Source organism: Mesoplodon mirus (genome assembly GCF_964341445.2).
Source record: "Mesoplodon mirus genome assembly, chromosome: 8".
Lineage (NCBI taxonomy): Eukaryota > Metazoa > Chordata > Mammalia > Artiodactyla > Ziphiidae > Mesoplodon > Mesoplodon mirus.
The window spans coordinates 19,259,444-19,272,998 of NC_138984.1; positions in this window are offsets into that span (position 1 = coordinate 19,259,444).

Here is a 13,555-nt window from a genome sequence, read left to right on the forward strand (position 1 = left end):
TAAGCTAGTGGGATGAAAGCGTTGAGATGTCGGTGACTCTCTTGCCCCCACATGGATGGAGGTCATCTGAAATCTGAACTAATACACAGGGAAACAGTCAACAGATGGAGGGACAGACTCCTGATGTAATTTTAGCCCCTGGATCCAGCTGGGCCTGATGCAGGTCTATGACCTAATAAACACCCCTCTTTCCCACTTTTTTCCTAATCTTAAGGTAATTTGAGTAGCAAATCTAACATTTGCAAGGAAAAAAATTCCAATGACTAGAACTTCCTGCCTGGACCTTTTCCTTCTGGAAATTTGTTGGTAACTTCAGAGAAGTACATGTTTGGTCTTGATGACTGAGGAGGGTGGTCTCTCGCATCTGGTTGTCAGTGAAGGACTGAATCTGGATGAGACAATGTTGACCACAACCTGGGTTCTGACCCCAGGACTTATTTCCTGCTGGATTTCTCAAACCTCCCTGTCCAAACTACAGCTGGTGACTGGTGTTCTTCATCAAGTCCCAGTAACCCTTTCTCAAAGTAAAAGCCTTGTGACAAGAAAGCCATTTTCCTACAGGCTGCATAATTGTCAAGTCTTCTTTCTGGGCAGCTGCCAGGTTGCATTCCTTGGGTATCAGCTTCCTGCTAAATAAGAAATTTAATGCTTCACCCTCCATCATGCTTCTGAATCAAGTTTGCCCCCAACCAGTGTAAGAGGCAGCTGTGGCCACACAGAACCATTTGTTATCAGGGTCATTAGCACAGCGTCTCTGGGGTGGGGGTGGGTTTGAGCTTTAAGCTGCCCCACGGTTCTGTTGCAGGACTTCTGTCTGGCCTGCCCTTGGGAGTTCTCTCAGGAGAGTGACTGGAGCTCCAACCAAACCACAGTTTTCGGTTATAACATGGCTCACATCTCTCTCTCTCTCTCTCTCTCTCTCTTAACTCTGAGGCCGTTTTCTTTCAAGTAGTTATGGGTTATTCTGCAATAGGACAATATTTTCCTATCCTACTCTATGGTCCAAATACACAATTTTGATAGTGATTTCACGCGTCCTTGGGTATCCATTCATAATTCATCTTTCCATTCATTCATTTGTTAACACAAATTTGGTGAACAAGACATTTTCTTTCTTTTTTTCTTTTTCTTTCTTCTTTTTGTGGGGGGTGGGGGTGGGGTGTTAAATTAAATCTGACTCCTAGCCTGATTCTTCTGGGGTGGAGGGAAATTCAATCTCAGTTGTTATGAAGACTCCATCCTCCTCCCAAAGGTTACACGATATTTTCAGAAACCAGAAGAAGGTCTCTAGCACATACCTGTGGGGGCACTCATTGTCCAGGCCCAAAGGGCCCCTCAGAGTCTAGCATCTCTACTGTTTCCAGGCTGTGATTGAGGGTCAGGAATCTTTAAAATTGTTATGCAGTGTATGAAAAACACAAAAAGGTATAAAAAGTAAAACAACATACCTGCTTTAAATAATAAAATATTGTCTACAGTTTAATTTTCTTATCTTCTCCCTAACAGCCTTCTCTTCCCTATCACCAACTGCCCAACAGAATAACCAGTATTCCAAATTTGGTGTTTATCTTTCCAAGTATTTCTTTATTCTCTTACAACATATACAGATCCTGATTAAGCAAATGTGTATGTGTGTGTGTGTTATTGCTACATAACAACTACCACAAACTTACACATTTGGAGGCTTGAAACAACATCCAATTATTAGCTCGCTTCTGTAGGTCAGGCAGGCTTGGCTCAGTTCTCTGCTTAGAATTTCACAAGGCTGAAATCAAAGGCAGGGATCCTATCTGGGGGCTCTGGGCAAGAGTCTGCTTCCAGGCTCACATAGGTTGCCAGAAGTTCCTTGTGGTTGTAGAACTGAGGTCCTTGTTACCTTGCGGGCTGTCAGCTGTGGCCTGCTCTTGGCTCTCCGAGGCCACCCACAAGTCAGTAATTATGCATGGAATCCTTCTCACACTTGGAATGTCTCTTATTCCCATTTCTGTGACCAGTTGGAGAAAACTTCTTGCTTTTAAAGGTTTCGTATGATTAGGTTAGTTAAGCTTACGCAGATAATCTCCGTTTTTTTTTTAATTTATTCATTTATTTAATTTTTGGCTGCATTGGGTCTTCACTGCTGCATGCGCGCGGGCTTTCTCTAGTTGCAGTGAGCGGGGGCTACTCTTTGTTGCGGGGTGCAGGCTTCTCATTGTGGTGGCTTCTCTTGTTGCAGAGCACAGGCTTTAGGCGCACGGGCTTCAGTAGTTGTGGCTCATGGGCTCTAGAGCGCAGGCTCAGTAGTTGTGGCGCATGGGCTTAGTTGCTCCGTGGCATGTGGGATCTTCCCGGACCAGGGATCAAACCCGTGTCCCCTTCATTGGCAGGCGGATTCTTAACCACTGCGCCACCAGGGAAGTCCTCTCCCTGTTTTAAGGTCAACTGAGTAGTAACTTCAAGTACATCTGTAAAAATCCCCTTTGTCATATAATGTAACATAATCATGGGAGTAACTTGGGGAAGGGGGAACACGGAGGCCATCTTAGAATCCTATCACTATACCTATTTTTCTATCTATCTATCTATCTATTCAGATACTTTAGCTTTATATAAGTGAAACCATACTATATTAATCTGAAAATTTTTTTCTTTACTTTACATTAAAAAGTAAGATTTATCCTTGTTGATGTTGATTTTTGTTACTGCATAATATTTTACTGTATGAGTGTAGTAAATTTTATTTATTTACTCTTCTGATGACTGATATGTAGGTTATTTTCAATTGTTTGTGATTATAAACAATATTGTTATAAATATTACTTTATGTCTCTGCTGCACATGTGCAATCGTTTCCCTAGGAATATGCTCAGCAGTGGAATTGCTGGATTATTGAGCATTCACATTTTCAACTTTGCTAGATATTGCTGAGTTGTTCTCCTAAGGGCCTGTACCAATTTACACCCACCATGAGCAATGTATGCAAGTTCCTATTGCTTCACATTCTCACCAACTTGTGATCTTGTCAGATTATGTGAAATAACTCATTGTAATAACATATGAATTTTATGTATTTAACATTTATCAAGTGCCACATTTATCAAGTGGCACTACGTGTCAGGCAGTGAACAAAATTGACAATGTCCTTGTCCTACAGAATTTTCATCCAGTGGGAAAGGTATGAAAGTGGCTTCTGAGACCCAACGTAATTTTCCCTTTGCCTTTATCTCTTCAACCTCACTCTTTACTGTGCCCCCACCACACTGGCCTCCCATCTTCAGCTCTGCACTGGTTGTTTTTCTCTTCTTGGAACATTCTCCTAGTTATAGGCTGGGCTGACTTCCTCATCTTATTTAGTATTTGGTCAAAAACCATTGTCTTAATGAGGTCTACCCTAACTAGCCTGCTATGGACTGAATTGTGTCCCTCCCATGCCAAATTCATATGTTAAGCCCCAGCCCCCAATGTGATGGTATTTGGAGGTGGGGCCTTTGCAAGACAACTAGGTGTAGATGAGGTCATGAGAGTGGGGCCCTCATGTTGGGGTTAGTGTCCTTATAAAGAGAGACAATAGGGCTTCCCTGGTGGCGCAGTGGTTGAGAGTCCGCCTGCCGATGCAGGGGACACAGGTTCGTGCCCCGGTCCGGGAAGATCCCATATGCCGCGGAGCGGCTGGGCCCGTGAGCCATGGCCACTGGGCCTGCGCATCTGGAGCCCGTGCTCTGCAATGGGAGAGGCCACAACAGTGAGAGGCCCGCTTACCGCAAAAAAAAAAAAAAAAAAAAAGAGAGACAACAGAAAGCTTTTCTCTTTCCCTACTCTTTCTGCCATATAAGGACACCAGCAGAAGACATCACCCTCTCTCCACACCTAGCTCCTGCCTCTCTCTCCTCAAAACCACTGCAGTTTTCACTTCCCCAGCACAATCTTCTCAATGAATCTAGGCTTTCACAAAAGACTGGAAGAGAGGTGGCCTGGAGGCAACATCTGAAACATCAACTTTTTGGAGGTCAGGGATGTCAAGGGGGATTGAAGGAAGGAAAAGAGGGAGGCTGAGGCCCCAGGCTCAGTCCTTGGACCTCTCCTCTCTCTCCATTCAGTCTCTAGGTGAAATTCACCCATACGCTAATGACATTCACATTTTTATCTCCAGTCTAGATTGTTCCCTTAAGCACCAGACCTACTTGAGATCTCCACTTGGATGGATAGGCATCTCAACATGTTAAAAACCAACTCTTGCTATCATCCCCATCTTTGTTAACAGCAATTCTAGTCTACCACTTGCTCAGGACAAAAGCTTTGGAGTTATCTTTGACTCCTCTTTTTATTTCACATGTACATCTAATCCACCAGCAAATCTTGATCACTCTGCCTTCAAAGTATGTCCAGAATTCAACCACTTTTCACCACTACCTTAGCCCAAGCCACCATCATCTCTTGCTTGGTTTATTGCAATAGCCCTCTAACTGGTCTTCCTACTTCTTCCCTCCCCCTAAATGGCAGCCAGAGTGGTCTTGTTAAAATAGGGGCCAGATCATGGCACTCCTCTGTTTAAAACAATCCAATGGCTCCATTCTCATTCAGAGTAAAAGCCAAAATCCTTATTCTGACCTACAAGGACCTATGTGGTAGATTAAAGATGGCCACAAATTCTTTAACACGCCTCTCATTGAGAGGTATACTGGTGTCTGCCCCCCGACCCCTTGAATCTGGGTGGGTTTCATGACTGCTTTGACCAACAGAATATGGCAGAAGTGCCACTGTGCCCATTTCCAGAGCCAGGCCTAAAAAGACAGGCAACTTCTTTGTCCTGTCTCTTGAAACATTTGATCTTGGAGCTTTGAGCCACTATATAAGAAATCCAACTACCCTGCTGGAGAGACTACATGGAAAAGCCCTGAGACTATATGGAGAGAAAAAGGGTCCCAGCTGAGCCCAGCCTTGATGAGTCTAGTCATCCCCACCAAGGCACTGGACATGAGAATGAAACCAATCTGGACCCTACAGACCAACCCATCTGCCAGCCAAACACCACCAAGTGACCTCAGTTAATGCCACATGGCGTGGAAAGATTGGCCAGTTGTGTCCTGTCCAAATTCTTTTTTTATTTTTTATTTTTTGATTTTTGACTGCATTGGGTCTTCATTGCTGCCTGCGGGCTTTCTCTAGTTGCGGTGAGCGGGGGCTACTGTTCCCTGTGGTGCATGGGCTTCTCATTGTGGTGGCCTCTCCCATTGCAGAGCACAGGATCCAGGTGCACAGGCTTCAGTAGTTGTGGCACATGGGTTCAGTAGTTGTGGATCACAGGCTCTAGAGCGCAGGCTCAGTAGCTGTGGCGCACAGGCTTAGTTGCTCCGCAGCATGTGGGATCCTCCCGGACCAGGGCTTGAACCGGTGTCCCCTGCATTGGCAGATGGATTCTCAACCACTGCACCACCAGGGAAGCCTCCCTGTCCAAATTCTTGACCTACAAGTTGTGAGCTATGAAAAGATGGTGGTTGTTTCAAGTCACTAAATTTGAGATAATCTCTTATGCAGAAATAAATTCCAGAACAGAACAGCTTAACGAACCTTGCCCCTCCCATTATCTCTATCAGCTTATCTACTACCTTGTTCCCTTCCTTCTCTCTAATCCTAGCTGCTTCTTTGCAGTTCCTCAAACGCTCCAGTAAAGCTTCTGCCTAGGACCTTTGTATGTGCTGTTCCTAGTGTACATTCTTCATATAGACATAAAGAAAGCTGAATGTAACTACAATTATGGTTTTGAACTCTACTTTTTTCAGTTTATAATAAATAATATTTACCTTTCTGTTGGAATAAATATTTTACCAAAACATTTTTAATGGATGTATAGTGTTTGATTGTACAGATATTCATTTTTTTAACCAACATTTCTTTATGAAACTTTTCTAATATACAGAAAAGTTGAAAGAACTGTACAGTGAAGACCCATATATTTGCCACAGAGTCTATAATTAACCGATTACTATATTTGCTTTATCACATATTATTCTTCTATCCAACTTATTTTTTAATACATTTCAAAATAAGGGCTTTTTTTTTTTTTAATTTTTGGCTGCACTGCGCGGCATGTGGGATCTTAGTTCCCCGAACAGTGATCACACCTACGCCCCCTGAAGTGGAAGCTTGGAGTCTTTAACTGCTGGACTGCCAGGGAAGTTCCAGTTCAGGGCTTTTTGATATGTTTGTTCATTACAGTATTTCCAGTGCCTATAAAAGTGCCTGGCAAATAGTAGGTGTTCAATAAGTATTTGAATCAATGAATGAATTCAGGAAAAACAATATAAAAATTAATAGCTCAATAAATCATCTTGTCATACAAACATATGGACAGATTCAACTCAGATGTCACCCTCTCCAGGAAACGTTCCTGGAATGACCCCAATCTGCGAACAGAGGATCCCCCTCTGTGCTCCCATACATCTGGGACATAGCATCCACTTCATTGCACTTAAAGCATTGTATTATAACCGTTTTATAATCTATTTCTCCTATAGACGGTGAGCTTCTTGAAACCAAGGACAATTTCTCATTTGTCTTTACACCCCAATGCCTAGTACAATGGCTTGCCTAGTAAATCATAAAATGGCTAATGTGTATTGAGTGCTTACCAAGGAGTATGTACTGTTCTATGTGTGTCACATGTACCAAGCACTTTATATGCATTATATCACTTGATCCGGTCAATAACCCTATGAAGTAGATATTGCTTTTATCATTCATATTTTACAGAGGAAGAAATTGGGGCACAGAAAGTTTAAGTAACGTGCCTGAAGTCAACAGCCAGATCGTTGTGAAAAGGGGATTTGAATCCAGGCCACCTGGCTCCAGTGCTTGTCTTAATAACACTACACCACCTCCTACACAGAGGTAGCCATTCTGTGAAATTTATTATTTCTAAGCTTCAGGGACTGTCACTTGGCCAGACCCCTTCCGACGTCCTGGAAGGGGCCCTATTAATGTGTTCAGAGAGTTATATGATCTTTGTAAAATTTGAAAAACTGATATTTTAACCAAAATTGGTTCAGACTGCTGTTACCACTCCAACTTCCCCTCTGTTACCTGTTCCCTTATGCAGAGGGTGTTGAATTGCTATGAAAGTTTCTGGGATCAAGCTAAAATTGGGATAATACTTAATTTGGATTTAGTGGCTGTATTAGTTTCCTGGGGCTGCTGTAACAAGACACCACAAACTTGGTGGCTTAAAAGAATAGAAACTTCTCTCTCATGGTCCAGAATCCAGGTGTTGGCAGGTTGGGTTCCTTCCAAAGGCTCTGAGGGAGAATCCATTCCATACCTCTCTCCTAGCTTCTGATGACTGTGTCAATCATTGGCGTTCCTTGGCTTGTAGAAACATCACTCCAATCTCTGCCTCTATCTTCACATCACCTTCTCCTCTGTGTCTCTTAAGTCTCCCTCTGCCTTTCTCTTAGAAGGACACCTGCCATTGGATTTAGGGCCCACTCAAAATCCAAGATGACTTCATCTTGAGATCCTTAACTTAATTATATTCACAAGGCCTTATTACCAAATAAGGTCACATTTGCAGGTTCTACAGGTTAGGGTATGGATCTATCTTTGGGTGGCGGGGCAGGGGAAGGGAGAGTCATTCAACCCATATAGCGGGCTGTAGTTGTGTATCTGCAGGTGTTTCTATGTATAGCTAACTATTAACTGTCTCACATCCTGGTGTAAGAGTGTCTTCCAGAACTATGACTAGTGCCCACTCACTATGCCAGTGGACCCGGCATCATGATGCAATGTGAGGTCAGAGGTTATATTGCGGAATGGACATGTCCTACACGCCTAGCACCAGAAGTGAATGAGTAAGGAAGATAAGGTTTGAAATGTGGGGAGCCAGAGGCTTATCTGTGGAAGATTCTTCCAATTATCAGGTGTGAAAATTGTACATGGAGAATTCAGTCCTCACAGAGACAAAAATGGAAGTTCTCTCTTGTTAGGAATATATTTTGTCGTGCCCTGAAATCATACAACTCATATATGAAAGAAGCTTAGTAGCAGTTTTTCCAAATTAGATAACAGTCTTAAAAACTGACATGCAGGGACTTCCTCGGTGGCACAGTGGTTAAGAATCCACCTGCCAATGCAGGGGACACGGGTTCGATCCCTGGTCTGGGAAGATCCCACATGCCGCAGAGCAACTAAGCCTGTGCGCCACAGCTACTGAGCCTGCGCTCTAGGGCCCACGAGCCACAATTACTGAGCCCACGTGCCACAACTACTGAAACCGGCGTGCCTAAAGCCCGAGATTCACAACAAGAGAAACCACGGCAATGAGAAGCCTGCGCACCGCAACAAAGAGTAGCCCCCGCTCAATGCAACTAGAGAAAGCCTGTGTGCAGGAACGAAGACCCAACGCAACCAAGTAAATAAATAAAAATAAAATTTAAAAAAAAACCCAAAACTGACATGACATTATCAATGAGTTTTGAAGCCAAAATGAACTTTTTAAAGCTATGAATAATTTTTTAAAATTATATGATCACCCATGCTAGAGGAAAGACTAAATTATCTTTCCATTCTCTCTTAGACACTGATAGTATAAAACTGTTGTCATATAAAGATGTGATCACAGAGTATGCAGCCAAGAAATGTGGCAGAAAAGTATTATAGAGGGATCTATCAAGCAGTTAACTAACAAAAAAATTACATTTTTCTGGATTTTGTGATATCGGTGGTATTTGACAGTTTTTAGAATTTATAATTTATGATTTATATTCTCATTCTAAATAAATAGTCACTTTTCTGCCTAATGTTATACTCATAATTTTATAATCTTTTTCTTAAGAAAGGCTCTGAGATTATACAATCTTCAGGCCCCACAATATCTACCCTTGCCCCTTTAAATAAGATATAGGCCCCACCCTCAAGGAATTCACAGTTGGAACCTGCACAAATTAAAATAAAAGCACTCATTCTGGGTAAGATTTTACTCCTCCTGGAAGTGGTGTTGCCCTCCCTACTTCATGTATCAGGACTCCAGATAAACACTCTCCCAAGTCCAGGATAACTGTAGTCACCTTTTTCTTTATACAGTGCAAAGAATATCTTTTCTTCTCCTGTTTGAGAGTAATACAGTGCCTCATCACCCATGAATATTTTGGTGTACATTTCCTAGCCACAATGCAACCATCAAAATCAGTATTAACATGGATGGATGGATTACTACCAAATAATCTAATCTACACATCTCACTCAAATCTCAACCAATTGTCCCACTAAGGTCCTTTCTCAGTTTCAGGAACTAACCCAGGATCCCACATTGCTTTTAATTGTTATGTCTCTTTACTGTTATTTTAATCTTGATCCTTTGATTAAGATATTATATCCACAGCATCTCTGCTGGCAAAAGTTACTCTTCTTCCTTTGGCAACGTACTTTGAGACTATGTAAATATTCCATTCGTCATGAAATTCTGAATTAATTTATTTATATCATATGGATTCATGGATTCCTATTTCATTCAGTGTGTTACAACTGTCATTTATTTCCATGTCCAAATTGTCCCAGATTTGGCCAGTGGGAGTCCCTTCAAGCTAGTTTCTATGTTTCTTTGACAGAATGGATATTATCATTTGAGCACTTCTTTATTTTCTGGCACAACAAGAAATTCTAGGCTTATCTTGTACTTTTCCTGCCTCAGGACTGGAATCAACCATTTCTCCAAGGAGCTCTGGTTCCTTTTAGCAAAGAAAGGCATTTAGAAACCAAGATATGGATGCTAGATATGCTCATTGCTATTGGGGTGGGGCTACTCCTAGATCTTCTTAATGGACAGAACTAAGAAATATATGCATGTGTAAACACACACACACACACACACCTATATCAATCTGTGTACATTGAAAACTTTAAATTCACACTAATACCTCCAATTCTAACCTCACCTTCCAGCATTCATTGTAGTTGTACCTCTTTTCATATGTACCTCTTTTCATATTTATAACCTCTTTCACTAACAGTAAGAAACCGGGTTCCCATTTTCCTCAATATATTTCCCGACTGTATCCGTCCCTTTGTATGTTACCAATCTCCTGTCACCTCCACTTTCCCTTCTCTGAAAATCTTCCATAAATGTCCATCTAACTCCACTTGGATTCTGATACCCTGTGCCAGGCCATCCCTTATGTAAAAGCTCTCCTTAACCCTCCTGGGGTCTAATACCTTTTACCATGCATGGACGTTTTCCTCCCCCTGTTGCGGCACCAACACACCACACCAAGCTGCCTAACATGCCCTCCTTAGTCTTCCTGGGCTCTGACACCCTGTACTGTACCACCCTTCTGCTGGGATGTCCTTCTCACCCCATTCAGGCTCCTATGCCCCAGGCCAGGTCACTCTCCTATGCAGATGCCCTTCTCACAGGATCAGATCCGACACTGTGAACGGCCACCACCACATCAGGTATTATAATTACTAGTGAAATATTGTAAGATTTCCTCCTGATATTAAGACCAAGACAAGAATGTCATTATCATTACTTCTATTCAACATTATACTGGAGATCTGAGCTGAAAATAAATAAAAGGTATAAAGATGGAGAGAAAACTTTCTTATTTAGAGGCTACAAGACTGTGTGTGAAGAAAGTAAAAAGAAGAATGTACAAAACTAACAAAAGAATTTATCAAGGTCACTAGATATAAGGGTCAATATTTAAAAATCAAGTGTATTTCTACATATAAGCAATAACAATCAGAATTGAAATTTTTTAAATGATGTCATTTAACACAGCATCAAAAAGCATCAAACACCTAGGAATAAATCTAATGAAAAATATTCAAGATTCTACATGCAAAACTAGGAAACATTAGTGAGAAAAATTAAAGAAAACCTAAATAAACAGAGAAAAAACATACTAATGGATTGTAAGACTCAATAGTGTATCCATTTTCCCCAAATTTATCAAGAGATTGAATGCAATCCCAATCAAAATCCCAGTAGATGTTTCAATGGAAATTGACAGGCTGACTCTAAAATTTATATGGAAATCAAATAGCCAAAACAGCAAAGACAATATTGAAGAAAAAGAAGTTGGAAAGCTTATCTACCAGGTTACCAGATATCAAAACTTATTACAAATCTATAATAACTAAAACAGCGTGGTATTGGGGCAGGATAGACAAATGGAGCAAACTCCATGAACAGATCCCTAAATGTACGGTCACCTGATTTATGATAAAGTTCTAATACCCTGGGGAAATGATTTTTTTTTTCAATAAATGGTGCTGGAGCAATTGTAAATCTTAATCTTTATACCTCACACCATATACAAAAATCAATTCTAAATGGATCATAGACTGAATAGAGCTTCTTGATAATAACTTAAGAAAATGTTTTCATGAATTAGAGTAGGCAAATATTTTGTAAATAGGACATAAAATTTAAAATAACTAACCATATGAAAAGTGATTGATAAACTGGACTACACTAAAATTAAGGGCTTCTGTTTAGGGGCTTCCCTGGTGGCACAGTGGTTAAGAATCCACCTGACAATGCAGGGGACATGGGTTTGAGCCCTGGTCCAGGAAGATCCCACATGCCACGGAGCAACTAAGCCCGTGTGCCACAACTACTGACCTGCGCTCTAGAGCCTGCAAGCCATAACTACTGAAGCCTGTGCGCCTAGAGCCCGTGCTCTGCAACAACAGAAGCCACCGCAATGAGAAGCCCGCACACCACCCACGTGCAGCAACGAAGACCCAACGCAGCCATAAATAAATAAATAAATAAATAAATTTATTTAAAAAAAAAAAAGAAAAAAAAGTCATCATTGAGAGAGTGAAAAGGAAACCCAGAGAGTGGGAGAAGAAATATTATACATCTGTCAAAGGACTGGTTACAGAATATAAAATGAATCTCAGAACTATAAAAAGAATAAATCAATCAGGAAAAGACAGACAACTCAATTTTTTAAATGGGTAGAAGACTTGAACAGGTGTTTTATAAATGGAAAGTCTAAATGGCCATTAAGCTTTTGAAAAGGTGCTAAACCTCATCAGACCCTAGGAAAAATGTAAATTAAAACCACAGTGAGATTCCACTACAATCCATCAAAATGACTAAAATGAAAACAGACAGAAAATAGCAAGTGTTGGTAAGAATATGAGCAACAGGGACTCTTATACACTGCTGGTGAGAGTGTAAATTGATACAAGCACTGTGGAAAACACTTTTGCAGTACCTACTAAGGCTTTACATATGTATATCCTGTGACCTAGCATTTTCACTCCTAGGTTTATAACCTACAGAAATGCATATATATTCACCATAAGGCATATACTAGGATGTGCTTAGCAGGGACACTGAAATAGCCCCAACTGGAAGCTATCCTAATGCCCATTCCATTAGTTATCCATTGCTGCATTAAAAAAAAAAAAATCACTCCGAAATGTAGTGGCTTGAAATGACACATTATCTCCCAGCTTCTGAGATCAGGAATTTAGGAGTGGCTTAGCTGGGTCTTTCCGGTTCAGGGTCTCTCATGAAGTTATAATGAAGAGTACAAAGAGGGGACTGCAGTCACTGCCTGGGGCTGGAAGACCCACACCCAAGCGCATTCAAGTGGCTGTTAGCAGAAGGCCTCAGTTCCTTCCTGAGGGCTGGCCTTCCCACGGTATCCATTCTGTTTCCTTGCCTAGATTTTCTTCCTCAGAGATTTCTATTTACTGTGTGTTAAGTCTTACTCACCTATTTTCAATATTTGGAATTTTCTTTTTCTTGAGTCCTTTTCATCTCTTTTAAAATCTCATGTCAATTTCTAATGTCTTCTTCCTTTTCACCTTCTATTTCTCTTAAGGCATTATCTGCTGTGTTAATTCACTCTAGTGTTTTTATAATTTAGCCTTTCCTTCTGAAATTACTTTTCATTCATTTCTAATTCTTTTCTGAGTTCTGTCATCTCATTTCAGACCATCTCTAACTCAATTTATCTTGTCCTTTTATGTCTTGTATTATTTTAAACATCTTTTATTTTCTTTCTAAATAGTTACGGTCACAGTTTTTATCTGCCCTGTGGGCATGTCTTTCTGACATGCTTTCTTGGCCTGTAGGTTCTGCTTATTTTCTTATAACTTTGTAATTGATTTGGACTCAGTACTTTTCTGTTGTTTATTTTCACATGAAATTAATTATCCTGAATCTTGAGAGAGAAACATGGGTCAGAGTGAGTCTTCTAACTTCACAGCGTTCCTTTTTCTGCTCTTTTCATGTAGTAATAAAACATGTGGCAGCATGCTTTCTCAGATTTCCTGGCTTTACTCCCGTCCCCATTCTTGTCTTGTCTTTATCTTTGTTGTACCCATCCTGCCCAATTTTGATTCTTCTCCAAGTACTTTCTTCTCAGCATGGGCTCCTGTCCTGGCAGAGAGCCCTGACTGATGGCTGTCTTGGGAGTTCACAAGGGCTAGAGAGCTCCGTTTATTTCAGACCTTCCTGTAGGCTGCTTGCACTTACCCATGATTGAATTAGGTAAAACCTCGCCCAGTTTCTGCTTTCTCAAATTAACGCATGAACACCTACCAGTTATTTTTATGTCCC